At 45.8% G+C, this 12,382-nt stretch overlaps 1 long non-coding RNA gene across 1 annotated transcript; it reads right to left on the bottom strand.

The window, feature by feature from the left end:
* Window positions 1-466: 466 nt before the first annotated feature.
* LOC119388906 (uncharacterized) lies at window positions 467-9,048 on the bottom strand. Its single transcript, XR_005182894.2, has 2 exons — window positions 8,732-9,048; window positions 467-714 (listed from the first exon to the last, which is right to left on the bottom strand). It is a non-coding gene; the product is annotated as an uncharacterized LOC119388906 (long non-coding RNA).
* Between the last annotated feature and the right edge of the window lie 3,334 nt (window positions 9,049-12,382).

The raw sequence follows: 12,382 nt of genomic DNA, 5'->3' as shown, positions 1-12,382 counted from the left end.
GATAGATAGATAGATAGATAGATAGATAGATAGATAGATAGATAGATAGATAGATAGATAGATAGATAGATAGATAGATAGATAGATAGATAGATAGATAGATAGATAGATAGATAGATCTTGACGCGAAACTGTAGATGTCGTTGTTCACGCATTATATTAATATTTGGACCAAATATTGACATGACATATGCAGCGTTTCCTGACTGTACTCAAGAAGTGCTTCAGGGTCTACCTTAACATACTAAAGATGAAACGGATTAGATCGTTGTTATACTCCTCTTGGAAACTGCGTACAAATGTGCTAGGTAAAATGTGGTCTTTTAATGTGCAGAACAAGGAACGCTCAGTTAATTACTGCGCTCGCGCTGTATGCTCAGATTGCGCGAGCAAAGTTTTGCTACTTTGCCATCGGCATAGACAGCATAGTTATTTAGTTCATAAAGGACAAGGCGTATATCATGGGGACGCGACATATTTATTTCCACATTTACATTTTTTGGGGCTACACAGCTGTGGCAATAAGTTTTTTAATGACGCTTAGCCGTCGGCAGGAATTTTCTAAGGACATGAAGTATACGTTTGGCGATTAAAAAGTGGCAGGAGCCTCAGCAATGCCATGCATGCCAGAAACGCCGGGATCACCACCGTAGCCTAAGCGGCCCCGAGGGTCCTCGTAGCCACGACCGCCAGATGCAGAACTGCGGCCCAAACCTGCGATTGATATTCATTCATCAGCTACCAGCTTTTTCCATGATGACAGACCTATGATCAGATGAAAAAACATTCGAAAAGACTGTGCATCTTGTATTCCTTGATTATGGTATATCTGCTGCCATATAGTGTGGTCGCCTACAATCTGTTGCGCACGACATGATGACGAAAAAGTCTGTCATACTTCATGTTTTTTTTATTCGAAGGAGTTCTTGCTGATTTCTCACGCGTATATTAATCAAGATGTGACTTCTCTACGTGGATGGTAGAGTAGTATATGCCTTTTAACGCCTCTCAACTGCGAACTGTTAGCGGACGATACAAACCGAAGGAATACTATGTCAAATTATTGAGTTTGCCTACATAGCGAAGTACAGCAAAAATAGGCAGCGTTAAGTAGCAGAGCGTTAAGCAACTGTGGGGCACCTTTGTATTCTCTAAAAATTAATAATTTGTTGAATCAGATGTAAGGATATTCATTATTGGATGCGAATGATACAGTTGGCTAGCAAGCCGAGATCTTTCGAGGCTTTTGGCTGTCGTTACATCAACACTTTGTTCAAATTTTTCAAGCGAAGATTGCATTGCCCGACTCGTGTCAGCGAAGGCGTTTTGGGTTTTCACAAAAAATTCATAGCGCGTATGGGCCACAGAAATTGGGCAAGTCCCACTACTCACCACTCATCTTATAAAAATACAGAAGGGAACTAACGGGAGGCAAACACGGAACCCCGTCTCGCTCCGAGGCTTGAAGGAACGGCAGCGGGAACGGCCCCGTGAACGTGCTCGCGCTCACCGGCCGAATCCACAGTATCGACAAGCGCAAGTGAAAGCGAAACGCCAACGACGGGCCGATCCTCACGTTAGAGCTGCGATCGCGGAAGCACAAAGACAAAGACGGGCCGCTCCAAAAGTTAGACAGGCGTACGTCGAAGCGAAAACACAATGGCGGGCCGATCCTGAGTTCAGGTCTCCAGAAGTACAAACGAAAACCCAGTGCCCAGCAGCTAACCGTGAAGTGCGAAGCCCGCACAGCGAATCTAAACGCAAGCTACGAGAAGACAATCTCGAGCGGCGGGTCCAGGATCCCATCCGGTTGCGAGAGGCTCCAGTCCAGGTGACGCCCAGTGCAGAAGCCGCCGATGCCAGTGCTAATCCTCCTCACACATTCCAAGATATCAGTATACATACGAAGATCGGCATGGGCCGGGCGCTGGGAGAGGACGAGCTTAAACTACTCAAGAGCCGCTGTAGGTGAAGGTCCGATTCCCGGCATGGAGAAAGGAAAATTCTTAGGTACGAGCATTTCGCAATGCTATAGAAAGAAAGAAAGAAAGAAAGAAAGAAAGAAAGAAAGAAAGAAAGAAAGAAAGAAAGAAAGAAAGAAAGAAAGAAAGAAAGAAAGAAAGAAAGAAAGAAAGAGAAAGAAAGAAAGAAAGAAAGAAAGAAAGAAAGAAAAATCTCATTTCCGTTGCAAGGATGAAGCAATGAATGCGATAGCATCAAATTGGAATATCATACGAAGAAAGGCTGGCACCTTGCTCCTTTAGCAAACACGGCCGCTGCAGCGAGCAAATTGATCTTGGTACGGTCTGTGGCTTCACCGCAAACTTTGCTATGACAGCAAAGCACAACACGTAGAAAGCTATTCGCTCTGTTGAACACCCCTCAAAAGATAAGCGTGCGAACGCAGGCGACCGCGCCCTGTAGCTCAAAGTACGGTTTTTTTTTTCGCTATTACTAAGATATCTTGCAAAAGTGTAAAGTACCACATAAAAATGGTCCAACAACACAATATGCCTCCTACAAGCGTACATTACCTGTTATGCACCTGCCACAGTGAGCTCCCTAATGCAATTACATATTTTCGACTATTTCGACGTAAACGTTAAATCATAAGCGGATGCGTCTGCGTCCATTTATAATGTGTAAACATAACACCCGGTCGTATAGTTTGCATTTTATATGAAACCAGCCGGCCTTTTTTAATTGATAAACGTGAAAGATCACTGTCAGAAAGAGTTTCACAGTGCAACGTGGTAGGTGCTTGGGCACATGAATTATGGGTGTTCCGACGTAGGAGTGGTCTAAGGCTAAGTTATTTAAAGCGACAGCGTTAAAGAGCCCATCTCAGAAAAACTCTGATGTCGACGTTGGCGGCGTTGCCCGTGAGGGAAATATCCCGATGTAAGCAAGGAATACAAACTGGCACTTCGTGCCAGAATCGAACCCAGGCATTCGGCGCGGCAGCCAGACGTTCTACCGCAGAGACACGTGAAATGGCTTCATAAAAAACGCTACGCAGGAGTCATGTAATGCGAGGACTCGCGCTAACACATGTAATATGGCGTTGCAGGAGCGTAAAACCGCTCAAGGCGTCACACCGTATGAAAAGCGCAACAAGTGGGTAGTCTAGGCCCACCCATTAAAAAAAGATCAGACACAATTCATCATCATCAGCTACAGCATCAACATGATGTGCAGCTACGTAGGTGCGCGTATTTTCTCACTGAAGCTTAGTGGGCTATTCGGTAATCCGCAAAATGATGAATTACGGCGTAGTGGGCACTTCGCAACCGCACCTGAAGTAGGCACCCTAGGACAACGTTAACGACTGCGAATGTCGGGCGCAGAGACGTTCTCTTTCTAGCGGCATGGTTCAATCGCCCACCGAGAAGCGATGCGTTGCAAGCTAATGAGAAGGTTATGCGAAGAAGGCCCGATTACGCTATCGCGTTCCACTTAAATGGGTCATGAACCACGTTTTCACGTAGAGAGTGATTGACCTCAGTATTGGAGTTTATCGCTTCACGAATCGAGCACTTCCATAAAAAATTTTGAATCCTTCAAGTACGGGCGGAGTTGCAGGGATTTTGGAAGTGTGAGGCACGACGACGACAACGGACAAAGGGAGAGTCACACACACGGAGCGCCCGTGTATGACTCTCCCTTTGTCCGTTGTCGTCATCACTTCGAGATATGCTGAACCAACACGCCCAGTCTGCCATTGTTGCGTAGATGTGCAGAAGCGTCAATTCTTCTCTTTTCCCCTTTTCCTTCGTCGCATTTGTGGCATGCTGTAAGCGCTTCTTCTCTTCTCGCGTCCTGACGAGCGCGCTGGAAGCTAAGCACGAAGGGATGACAACGGGGAACGAATGTGCATCGCGCGCGCGTCATGAAACGCAATCACTCTCTTCCCGCATTACTCCGGTAGGCGAAAGTGTCACTACTGCGTAATTTTAGCACACTACAGAGCGCTACGCCTGGCACGTGGCGGCAGCCCGGGGCAAGAAGTGAATCTGATCCAAACGCCCCTCTTGCTTTATGGCAACTGTCGGCGAATAGCAGCCATCATCTGTGTGACGCAAAACCAGCTGTATGACAGCTCTACGAAGAGTGTCAGTACAGGCATCTGGATGAAGAGACGGTACTCAAGAAAGTGGCAACTTCGCGCTACGCTTGTGGACTCTCCTTGCTGCGCACGACTGCAAGATTTGGCCTTCAAATCCAAAGCTTAAAGATCCTCCAATTTTTTATTGCTCAATATGTGTTCTCTTACGTGTTTGTTTTTTATCATTTTCCGTTTTGTCGACTTGAACGATTGTAATGTATAAATATTTTTTTTTTTGCTTACAGTGTCAATGTACTCACTCATGCCATGGCAGCCGGCGATGTATAATAAATGAACAAATTTGGGCAACCAAAATATTGAAAATTTTTCTAAATTCATTGGTCGCCTAGGGCAGGGGTCCTCAACCTGCGGCCCGCGGGCAGTATGATGAGGCTCCCGCCACGACGTCAGAACCCTCCCCTCCCCTTGTCACTTCCTATCTGAATGCCGACATGGGAGTTTTGATCTGAAAGGGGTTTAAACAGGAACAAAGAAAGATCGCTTCCAGTTGGCATTGTTCCCCATGTTCACACCTAGCCAAATAACGTCTTCACTTCCCTCCTATTGCACAGGCCCAAAAAAGGGTGAAGAAAGATGGGACATTTGCGAGTTGTCTAAGAATATTCGCGCCAAAAGTTGCATTTAAAGAGTCCTTCTTTTTCGTTTTGTTTTTCTTAGAGCCTATGTTTGTAAATTGAAACCTTGTGACAAGTGAGCTCAAAATAAACCTGAATTTATTGTAGCTTTATACAATATTTTAATTAATTCGCCGAATTCTTCAACCCCCCCACCCTCCGATTGGCCTTCCGGTCCTCACCATGTGAGCTTCATGCAAGGTGGCCCTGCGCCTGAAAAAGTTGCGGACCCCTGGCCCGGAACAACGAATAGTTGGAGGCAGTCATAGCCTATATATATAATGAATGTCATCAAATGGAACGGTGGCCGACAAAACAGTCCACACAGCTTTGACTTTGAGTGGTGCGGTAAAGGACGGGCCGGCGTATTTCCTAAATAGAGGAGGTATGCGCGTGACCCAAGCATATCGGGTTCACCTACTACGAGTGATGCCCAAAGGCTAGTTTATAGTCCGGCACATTGTCGGCACTCGCGTTCGAGCGCACACGTCAGTTACATCAGAGAGGGATTAAAAAAATCACAGCATATCCACGGAGTGAATGATGATGAGTGGGCGAAGCTGCGGAGGTTCATCGGTAAACCGTGAATCTTCCGTGAATTCTGCCCAGTACATCATCACCGACGTGAGATCGGGCGCGTTTATACTAAAGGTTCGATGAGTTATGACGACTTGCAGCTCACTTTAATTTTACATGTACGCTGTGAATTTTCATTGTTTAGAAAACCATTGCTCTAGAAAACATCTGGCGTCTTTCGTTAAGCAGCTGGCGTCTTTTCGTTTTGCTTTAGAAACATCTGGCGTTCTTTCGTTTTGCTTTTACAAAACATCTGGCGTCTTTCGTTGGTTTATTTCATCAATCAACGGCGTTTTGAACAAAATTTTTATTGTTTAATCACGCACAGGAGAAATCTCACCAGGTACTACCTTGGAGGTAAACAATGGCTGCTAATGGGAATGAGAGACAGAAGAAGTCGGCTTTTAGCTAACACTTACACTTCTACTTCTACTAACGTTTCCTACTGGAACATGCCAATGGCTGCTAATGGGGAATGAGAGACAGAAAAATTCGGCTTTTAGTTAACGCGCACGCTGCGAATTTTTTATTGTTCAACAACGCACAGGAAAAATCTCCCACCGGCACCACCTTGGAGGTCAAAGCGTAAGACTGGTTACGCACTACGACTACTACGACTACGACTACGACTACGAGGGACGAATGGGTGCCGCCTTAAGGAGCTTCACCCCTAAAATCTCCGTTGTAACCAGCGTTCGTAAACGTGTCCCAACCAAGGAGGTTCCCAACGGGTCAAGCTACGCTAGACTATGAGTGATCAAGGGCGTGGTACTAGAGAGTTTCAGTATTTTGGCCCAAGACACTGGGTGCCCAAGCCACGTTGGGTAGGGTGCTCTTGCGTTCAGAGGAGCCGCAGAATTTGAGAACTGGGTCAAACACAAGCTGCGTTGGGTCAAACGCACGGGGCGTCACACGTGGCGAAGTTGAAATCATTCTAGACGCGGGCCATACTGCGTCGTGACCCGCGCTGAGTTTGCGTCGTCTCGCTCGCTACCAAAGACGCCTTGGGGACCCACGCTAGTTTTCGATTTTTGGGCCTTGCGTTAACGCGAGCGCAAGAGCTCAAGAGTGGCTTGGGTTCTGCGCTTGCGCCCTGGTGGCTCGCAAATTTTTTGGGTCCGCAAGCTTCTTGGGGCCCCAATTCTCAAACTGTCTACTATTTATGCAATGGATGAGAATGATAAGAAAACGTTAGCGTTCTGTAAACGCGCGAAATGTCTTAATGCGGAAGAATAGCTTGCAGAAAACCGTCAGCTCGGAGGCAGGATCTATATGCTCTTCAACAATGGCAGGTCACGTGAGCTGAGCACAAACTTGACGTCGTCATTTGTATAGCGGGTGTTGCAAGCATGCTATTTTGCCAGTGTCAGTGGTTGGCCTGTGTCACTTGGGGGCCAGTAAGCATCGGAGTAGGGTGCCTCGCTGCCAGCATTCCTTCGGACAGTGTGACGACACGCGCCGCCATATTGTGTAGGAGCACGTATAGGAGGCGCTAAACTGGCAACATCACACAACGCGATAGCACAACACACGCACATGTGTCCGCATTCACTGTTTGACCCAATATGGCGGTGGCGCAGTCAATTGGCGTCACCACCCGTGGTCGAACGAACGGTGGCATCGGGGCACCCTATAGTGTGCCTCGATGTGTCCGCCCCCCTTAGGACGTTGCCATTCTTTGAAGGGGCTGATGCCGCCACGACACCATTTTTTACCTCGCGTCTAGCGCCTCTCAGCGCAGCCGCCGTAGAGCGGTGAGACGCCGGTAAGACGCCGTGGGCTCAAATATGGCAGCCGCACCGCAGTAGACGCCGCAGATGTCCTCGCCCTAAAGCGGACAAAACGCGCATCAAGCCACCCTAAGGCACCCTACATCGGGGCGCCACCTCACGCTTCTCGCTATCTTTTCAACATAATTCCTGCCAGAACCAGACTCGACAGCGACGTGCCGCCAACACCAACGAGATTATTTCCGAAAAGCAGCTGACCCAACCACTCTACCAATGACGTCACACATGACGTTTCTTCTCAGGTCAAGCGACCCAAGCTGTTGAGCTGATAATAGATACTCGCGTTTTCGATGGCGCGCTACCTCTTCTTTCCTCTTGGTTGTCTCGCTTATTTCCTGTTTAGCTTAAAACGCTGGAAGTGAATTATATTGGGGCTGCGTTACATCACAGACGATGGTGCTCGAACACTGGCTGTAGAGTGTACTAGAACATGGGAGGGCCCCGGAACGAGCTTTGAAAAGTGAAGCTCAAACAGGGTCAATCCGCTTGCAGCGCTGCGATCGGTAGTCTGCAATGTGTCGTCGTTTAAGAGTTGCGCGCGGCTCCGCCGAAGTGGTGCAGGGGTAGAAAACCCGCTTCCAACTCAAAAGGCCCGGGTTCGAACCGCAGCTGTAGATGGTGGGTTTTTATTTTTAGTGTCACCTTTTATAGCTGTATTAGTTTTCCTTTGTTTCTTAAAACTCGCTTCAGTTGCTACGTGTTGGTTCAAAAAGTAACGCAAGATGTGAAGTAAAATAGAAGAAATTTGACAGTGAGCGCAGTTAGCGCCACCGCCCGGAATTGATCAAAAACGTAAAGTATGGCCTCCGAGATTTTCGCGAATACGAGACTCGAAACTAGATTTCACATTTTACGTTTCTTTTTGTAGCAATACGTAGCAACAGAAGCCAGTTTTAAGAAACAAAGGAAGGCCAACATAGTTATAAAAGGTTACCCTAAGAATAAAAACCGAGCATCTACAGCTGCGATTCGAACCCAGGCCTTAGGAGTGGGAAGCGGGCATTCTACCCCTGCACCACTTTGGCGGAGCCGCGCGCAACTCTTAAACGACGACATATTGCAGACTACCGATCACAGCGCCGCATGTGGATTGACCCTGTTTGAGCTTCACTTTCTGTACATTGGTGCTGCGGCCGTTCCGAGTACCCCCTGCTCTAGTACACTCTACTGGCAGTATCATCTTCGTGCCTGAACGCTATTGTGGCCGTTCATTACACGGGACTCACTTCAACAATGAACGTATGGTCTGCACTAGAATTCTCGAAAATTGTGATCAATACTGAATGTAGGAACGTCATGTTATTCAAAAGTTAAACGCTGTACTTACAGATCAAGAGTCAAGGATAGTCTTCTAAACACTTTGTACGCTTCCATACTGAATTCTCCATAAAAACAGCTTGTAACAAGTTCGGTTACTAAAACCAACAGCAAATTTAAGTATTTTGAGAAAATTTCTGCACATATATCATTCAAGATAAATATACAATGCTTTGAGCCTCTCGTTACACCTCTCACCCATCCGATGGGCCGTAGTATCAATTTCTAATTGCTGCACTTCAAATATGCTTCAGAATTTTAACTTATTACTTGAAAAATGAACAAAAATCATGTCCTATCAGGGTTACCGTTTCCAGAAAATCCAGAAGATTGAGGAGATCCAAGGCCAGATGACCTAGGTGCAGGCCCCGGTGCAGCTCCAGGTCCAGATGCAAGGCCAGCAGGAGCTTGTATTCTTGCACTGGCGCACAAAGTGCCTTCATCTAGCATCGCGGACAAAACAACGGCATATGCGGCCGCAAAGAGAATCATTCGGTAGATCGAAACCTTCGCCATCGTTAAGGATACACAACTGTTGCACGTTACGACTGACATCCACACACTCTTATATGCATGTTTGAGCAGATGGCTCAGAAACAAAAACGACCTCATATTTCATTGTAATAATGTCAATCTTAAGTTTCACGCTCATATTTTCCCGCTGAGGATGAGGCGTCATCACATGTCTTTTCTTAATTTCAGCAACTTAAAGACAAAAAGAGATTGCGTTACATAGTTAAACGTAAGTAGCTTAAGGAACTAAAAATGATTAATGAGCGCCACTTTTATTCTGCACAAAAATTATGTATTCACATACAGCTGTGTTACTTCAGACAGGCTGAAGTGGCTGTGTGATGTCTGTGTTCTGTGCAAGCCATAACTTTTCCGTCTACGAATGGAACGACAATTATATTGTATTAGCCTGGCGCATTCTGTTTCAGCCGCTGCATGCCCAAATTCCAGCTCACAGCAACGCTCTACATGGAAATCTGTACTGCGCTGCATATGTTGCGTGTCGGGCCTGTCGGCACTATTCTCAGGCAATGCGGACTACTTTCCTTTAACTTTGTTGCACTTAACTCCTAAAAAGTACATCCTTTGTAAGGTAGCGACCTACCTCATTACTGGCTTTGCAGAAAAATCCTCAAATTTTAACAAAAGAAGCGGCACTAGTGTGGGAAAAAAAAAAGGCTTTTGTTGTGTCTAGCTGCAAACAGGAGAAAACGAAATACTAAACGAATTTACCACATTGCGGTCCGGTGAATATGGGAAGACAGCAGAGTGGATCAGAGAAAGAAAGGGGCAGCCGATGTCCTAGCTGATGTTAAAAGACAGGAAATGAACCTTAGCACCTAACGCGATTAGAAGTGATAGCTGATGGTCAATTCGAGCGACGGAATAGATACCAAAAGATGGAAATCGCGGAAGAGGACGACAAAGGGTTAAGTGGAGTGACGAAATCAAGAAATCTGCAGTCATTATGATAGAAAAAGAGGGGAGGGGGGTACACTAACAGACACGGAGTAAGAAAGAAGAAAGAAATAGCGCAGCGTTCACCAAGTCGCACAACGCTTGGTCACAGCAGAGCTGGTGGCCACCTAGCTGGTTCTGGCTTGCTCAGGCCTTTACCGTCTCGCCTATCGATTTCCCAACCTTTGCTACACTATACTACACATGGCTATGCTTGCTCTCTTTTTTATCTTCCATTTTGCAGTTACCAATAGAAACACACTGGCGCAAACACCGATTAGGGGCCGCACCTTGCAGCTTCCTTTGTTATAACCATGTGTACAGAGTGCTTTGGCAGTGATTGAGCGCGTGCCGGTTTATCATGATGATGATAGTTTTATATCTACGACACACGGCAAATCTTCACTATAACAGCTCTGCTGTAACGGCTGTAAAACGACGACACAGGCGCCCGTGTCGCCGCTGTCTTCTTCCCTAGTCCGTGTCTGTTACCCCCCCCCCCTTTTTTTCATCAATATGAACACATACCAACTAGCTCAAATGTCCGCTTTCTTGCAGTCATAAAAAAACAGCTCGCGCAGGACGGGGTGAGTTGGCGATAATTAAGAGAGGCCTTCATTCTTAGTGCGTATAAAATAAGCTGACGAAGACGACGATGGCTACCCGCCGCGGTGGTGTAGTGGTTATGGTGCTCGACTGCTGACCCGCAGGTCGCCGGTTCGGATCCTGGCCGTGGCGGCCGTATTTATATGGAGGCGAAATGTTACAGCCCCGTGTACTTGGATTTAGGTGCATGTTGAAAAACATCAGATGGCCGAAGTTGCCGGAGCCCTCCACTACGGCGTCCCTCATAATCATACCGTGGTTTCGGGGCGTAAAACCACAACAGTCATTATTATAAGACGACTATGGTGACGATGGTGACGATATTTGAATGCATTTGTATGAGCGGGATTTATGTCAAAAATCGATCTCAAGCTATTGCAGTTAGGATCCAAACACCAGGACATTATCTATTCACGAAACAAAAATAAGAAATGAGGCTGCGGAAGAAGGCTGCATAATTGAGGCGTATACTGAAAATTATAGAATAGCTATATATTCTCATTCGTTGCACAAATATCTATCGCTACCCACCGCCATCTTCAATAATAATTGCAACATATGGGCTTACGCGACACGACGTGTGCAGATTGATAATTGGACACATTATTTCTAGTGAGGTATTTCAGAGAATAGCTTCATAACGAATAAAGAAGCAGCATAAGTTTGATTAAGCGCTTATTACAATCGAAACAAACTTTTTCTTCGTAACTATATTGAAATACAGCTGTGTCTGATATCATCACAAGTGTCGTTCGTCGACTGTGTAACTCCGTTGATTGATTGACCCAGAGGATTTAAAATAACTCAGAAGAGAATGCAGGCTTGCTTGTATAGCCTTTAAACAACTAACTTCGTCGAACCGCTGTTGTCATTCGTATACTACGACAGATTTGCTACTAAGCCATGGTTTACTTGAAATAATCTAGAATCGGAATGTAGGTATTCGGTATTGGCTGATGCGGCCTGTTTTATTGTAAGTGACCTTCGTGCCTGCCGCTGTAAAGTCTCCTTTGTCGCACTCAGTATCGCCAGTTGTGGTGTATTCCTGGCAAATTCCCTGCATCAAAGTTTGAATTTATTGCTTCGAGCATAAAGATAAGACCTCGCAAAATGAGCTTGTCGCCGTTACATTCTGTACGAGAAAAAAATACCGTTCCACCCACTGTTCCCTGAGTCGGAAATTTTGGCATTGCACCGGTCGCAAAAGATATACTTAGATTGTTTAGTTGAATAAGCTTAGTAGACAATTGTTATAACTGAGTAGAGAATGGCTATGGCGAGCGACCAAGGAGATGTGAGAGGGAACTCTGAGCGTATAATTCGAGTACTGTGCCAACTGCCACTTGACAAATACGACAGGATTACTCTGCTACTCTAAGTCGCATCTAGTGAAAATCACAAATAAATGAAAAGTAGCGATCTCACTTTCATCGCAAAGACAACATTGCTTGGGATGTCCGAGTCCAGTTTATGTCTTTGCCTTTACTGCTAATGCGAGCACTTGTAAAGCATATGCAATTTATTTACAAAATTGATTATCATATTTGAGATCTAATACATAGCGTATTTTGCTTTTCAATGGGCAGGTACGGGGTGGGAGTAGAAGTCTTGCCCAGAACGTAGAATTCTGCTTTATGCAAATGTTTTTTAACATCTGCAAACACCACAAAAACTAGTCATGTCAGCTACGGTAGCAAACCCTTAAAATATTGCCAGTTTAGAAGCGCTTGCGAAACACGGATTACATGAGTATACTTGTGTGTACGCGAGAAGGCTAACTTATTACAGTAGCGAAGCCAATTAATTTAAATATTGTCTATTCGCAAAACAAAATCGAGCGTCAAATCTCATAAATCAAGTAAGTATTATAATTGAGGCGTATA

Source organism: Rhipicephalus sanguineus, chromosome 4 (assembly GCF_013339695.2).
Source record: "Rhipicephalus sanguineus isolate Rsan-2018 chromosome 4, BIME_Rsan_1.4, whole genome shotgun sequence".
In the NCBI taxonomy this organism is placed as follows: domain Eukaryota; kingdom Metazoa; phylum Arthropoda; class Arachnida; order Ixodida; family Ixodidae; genus Rhipicephalus; species Rhipicephalus sanguineus.
This window is presented reverse-complemented; position numbering and strand designations above follow the sequence as displayed.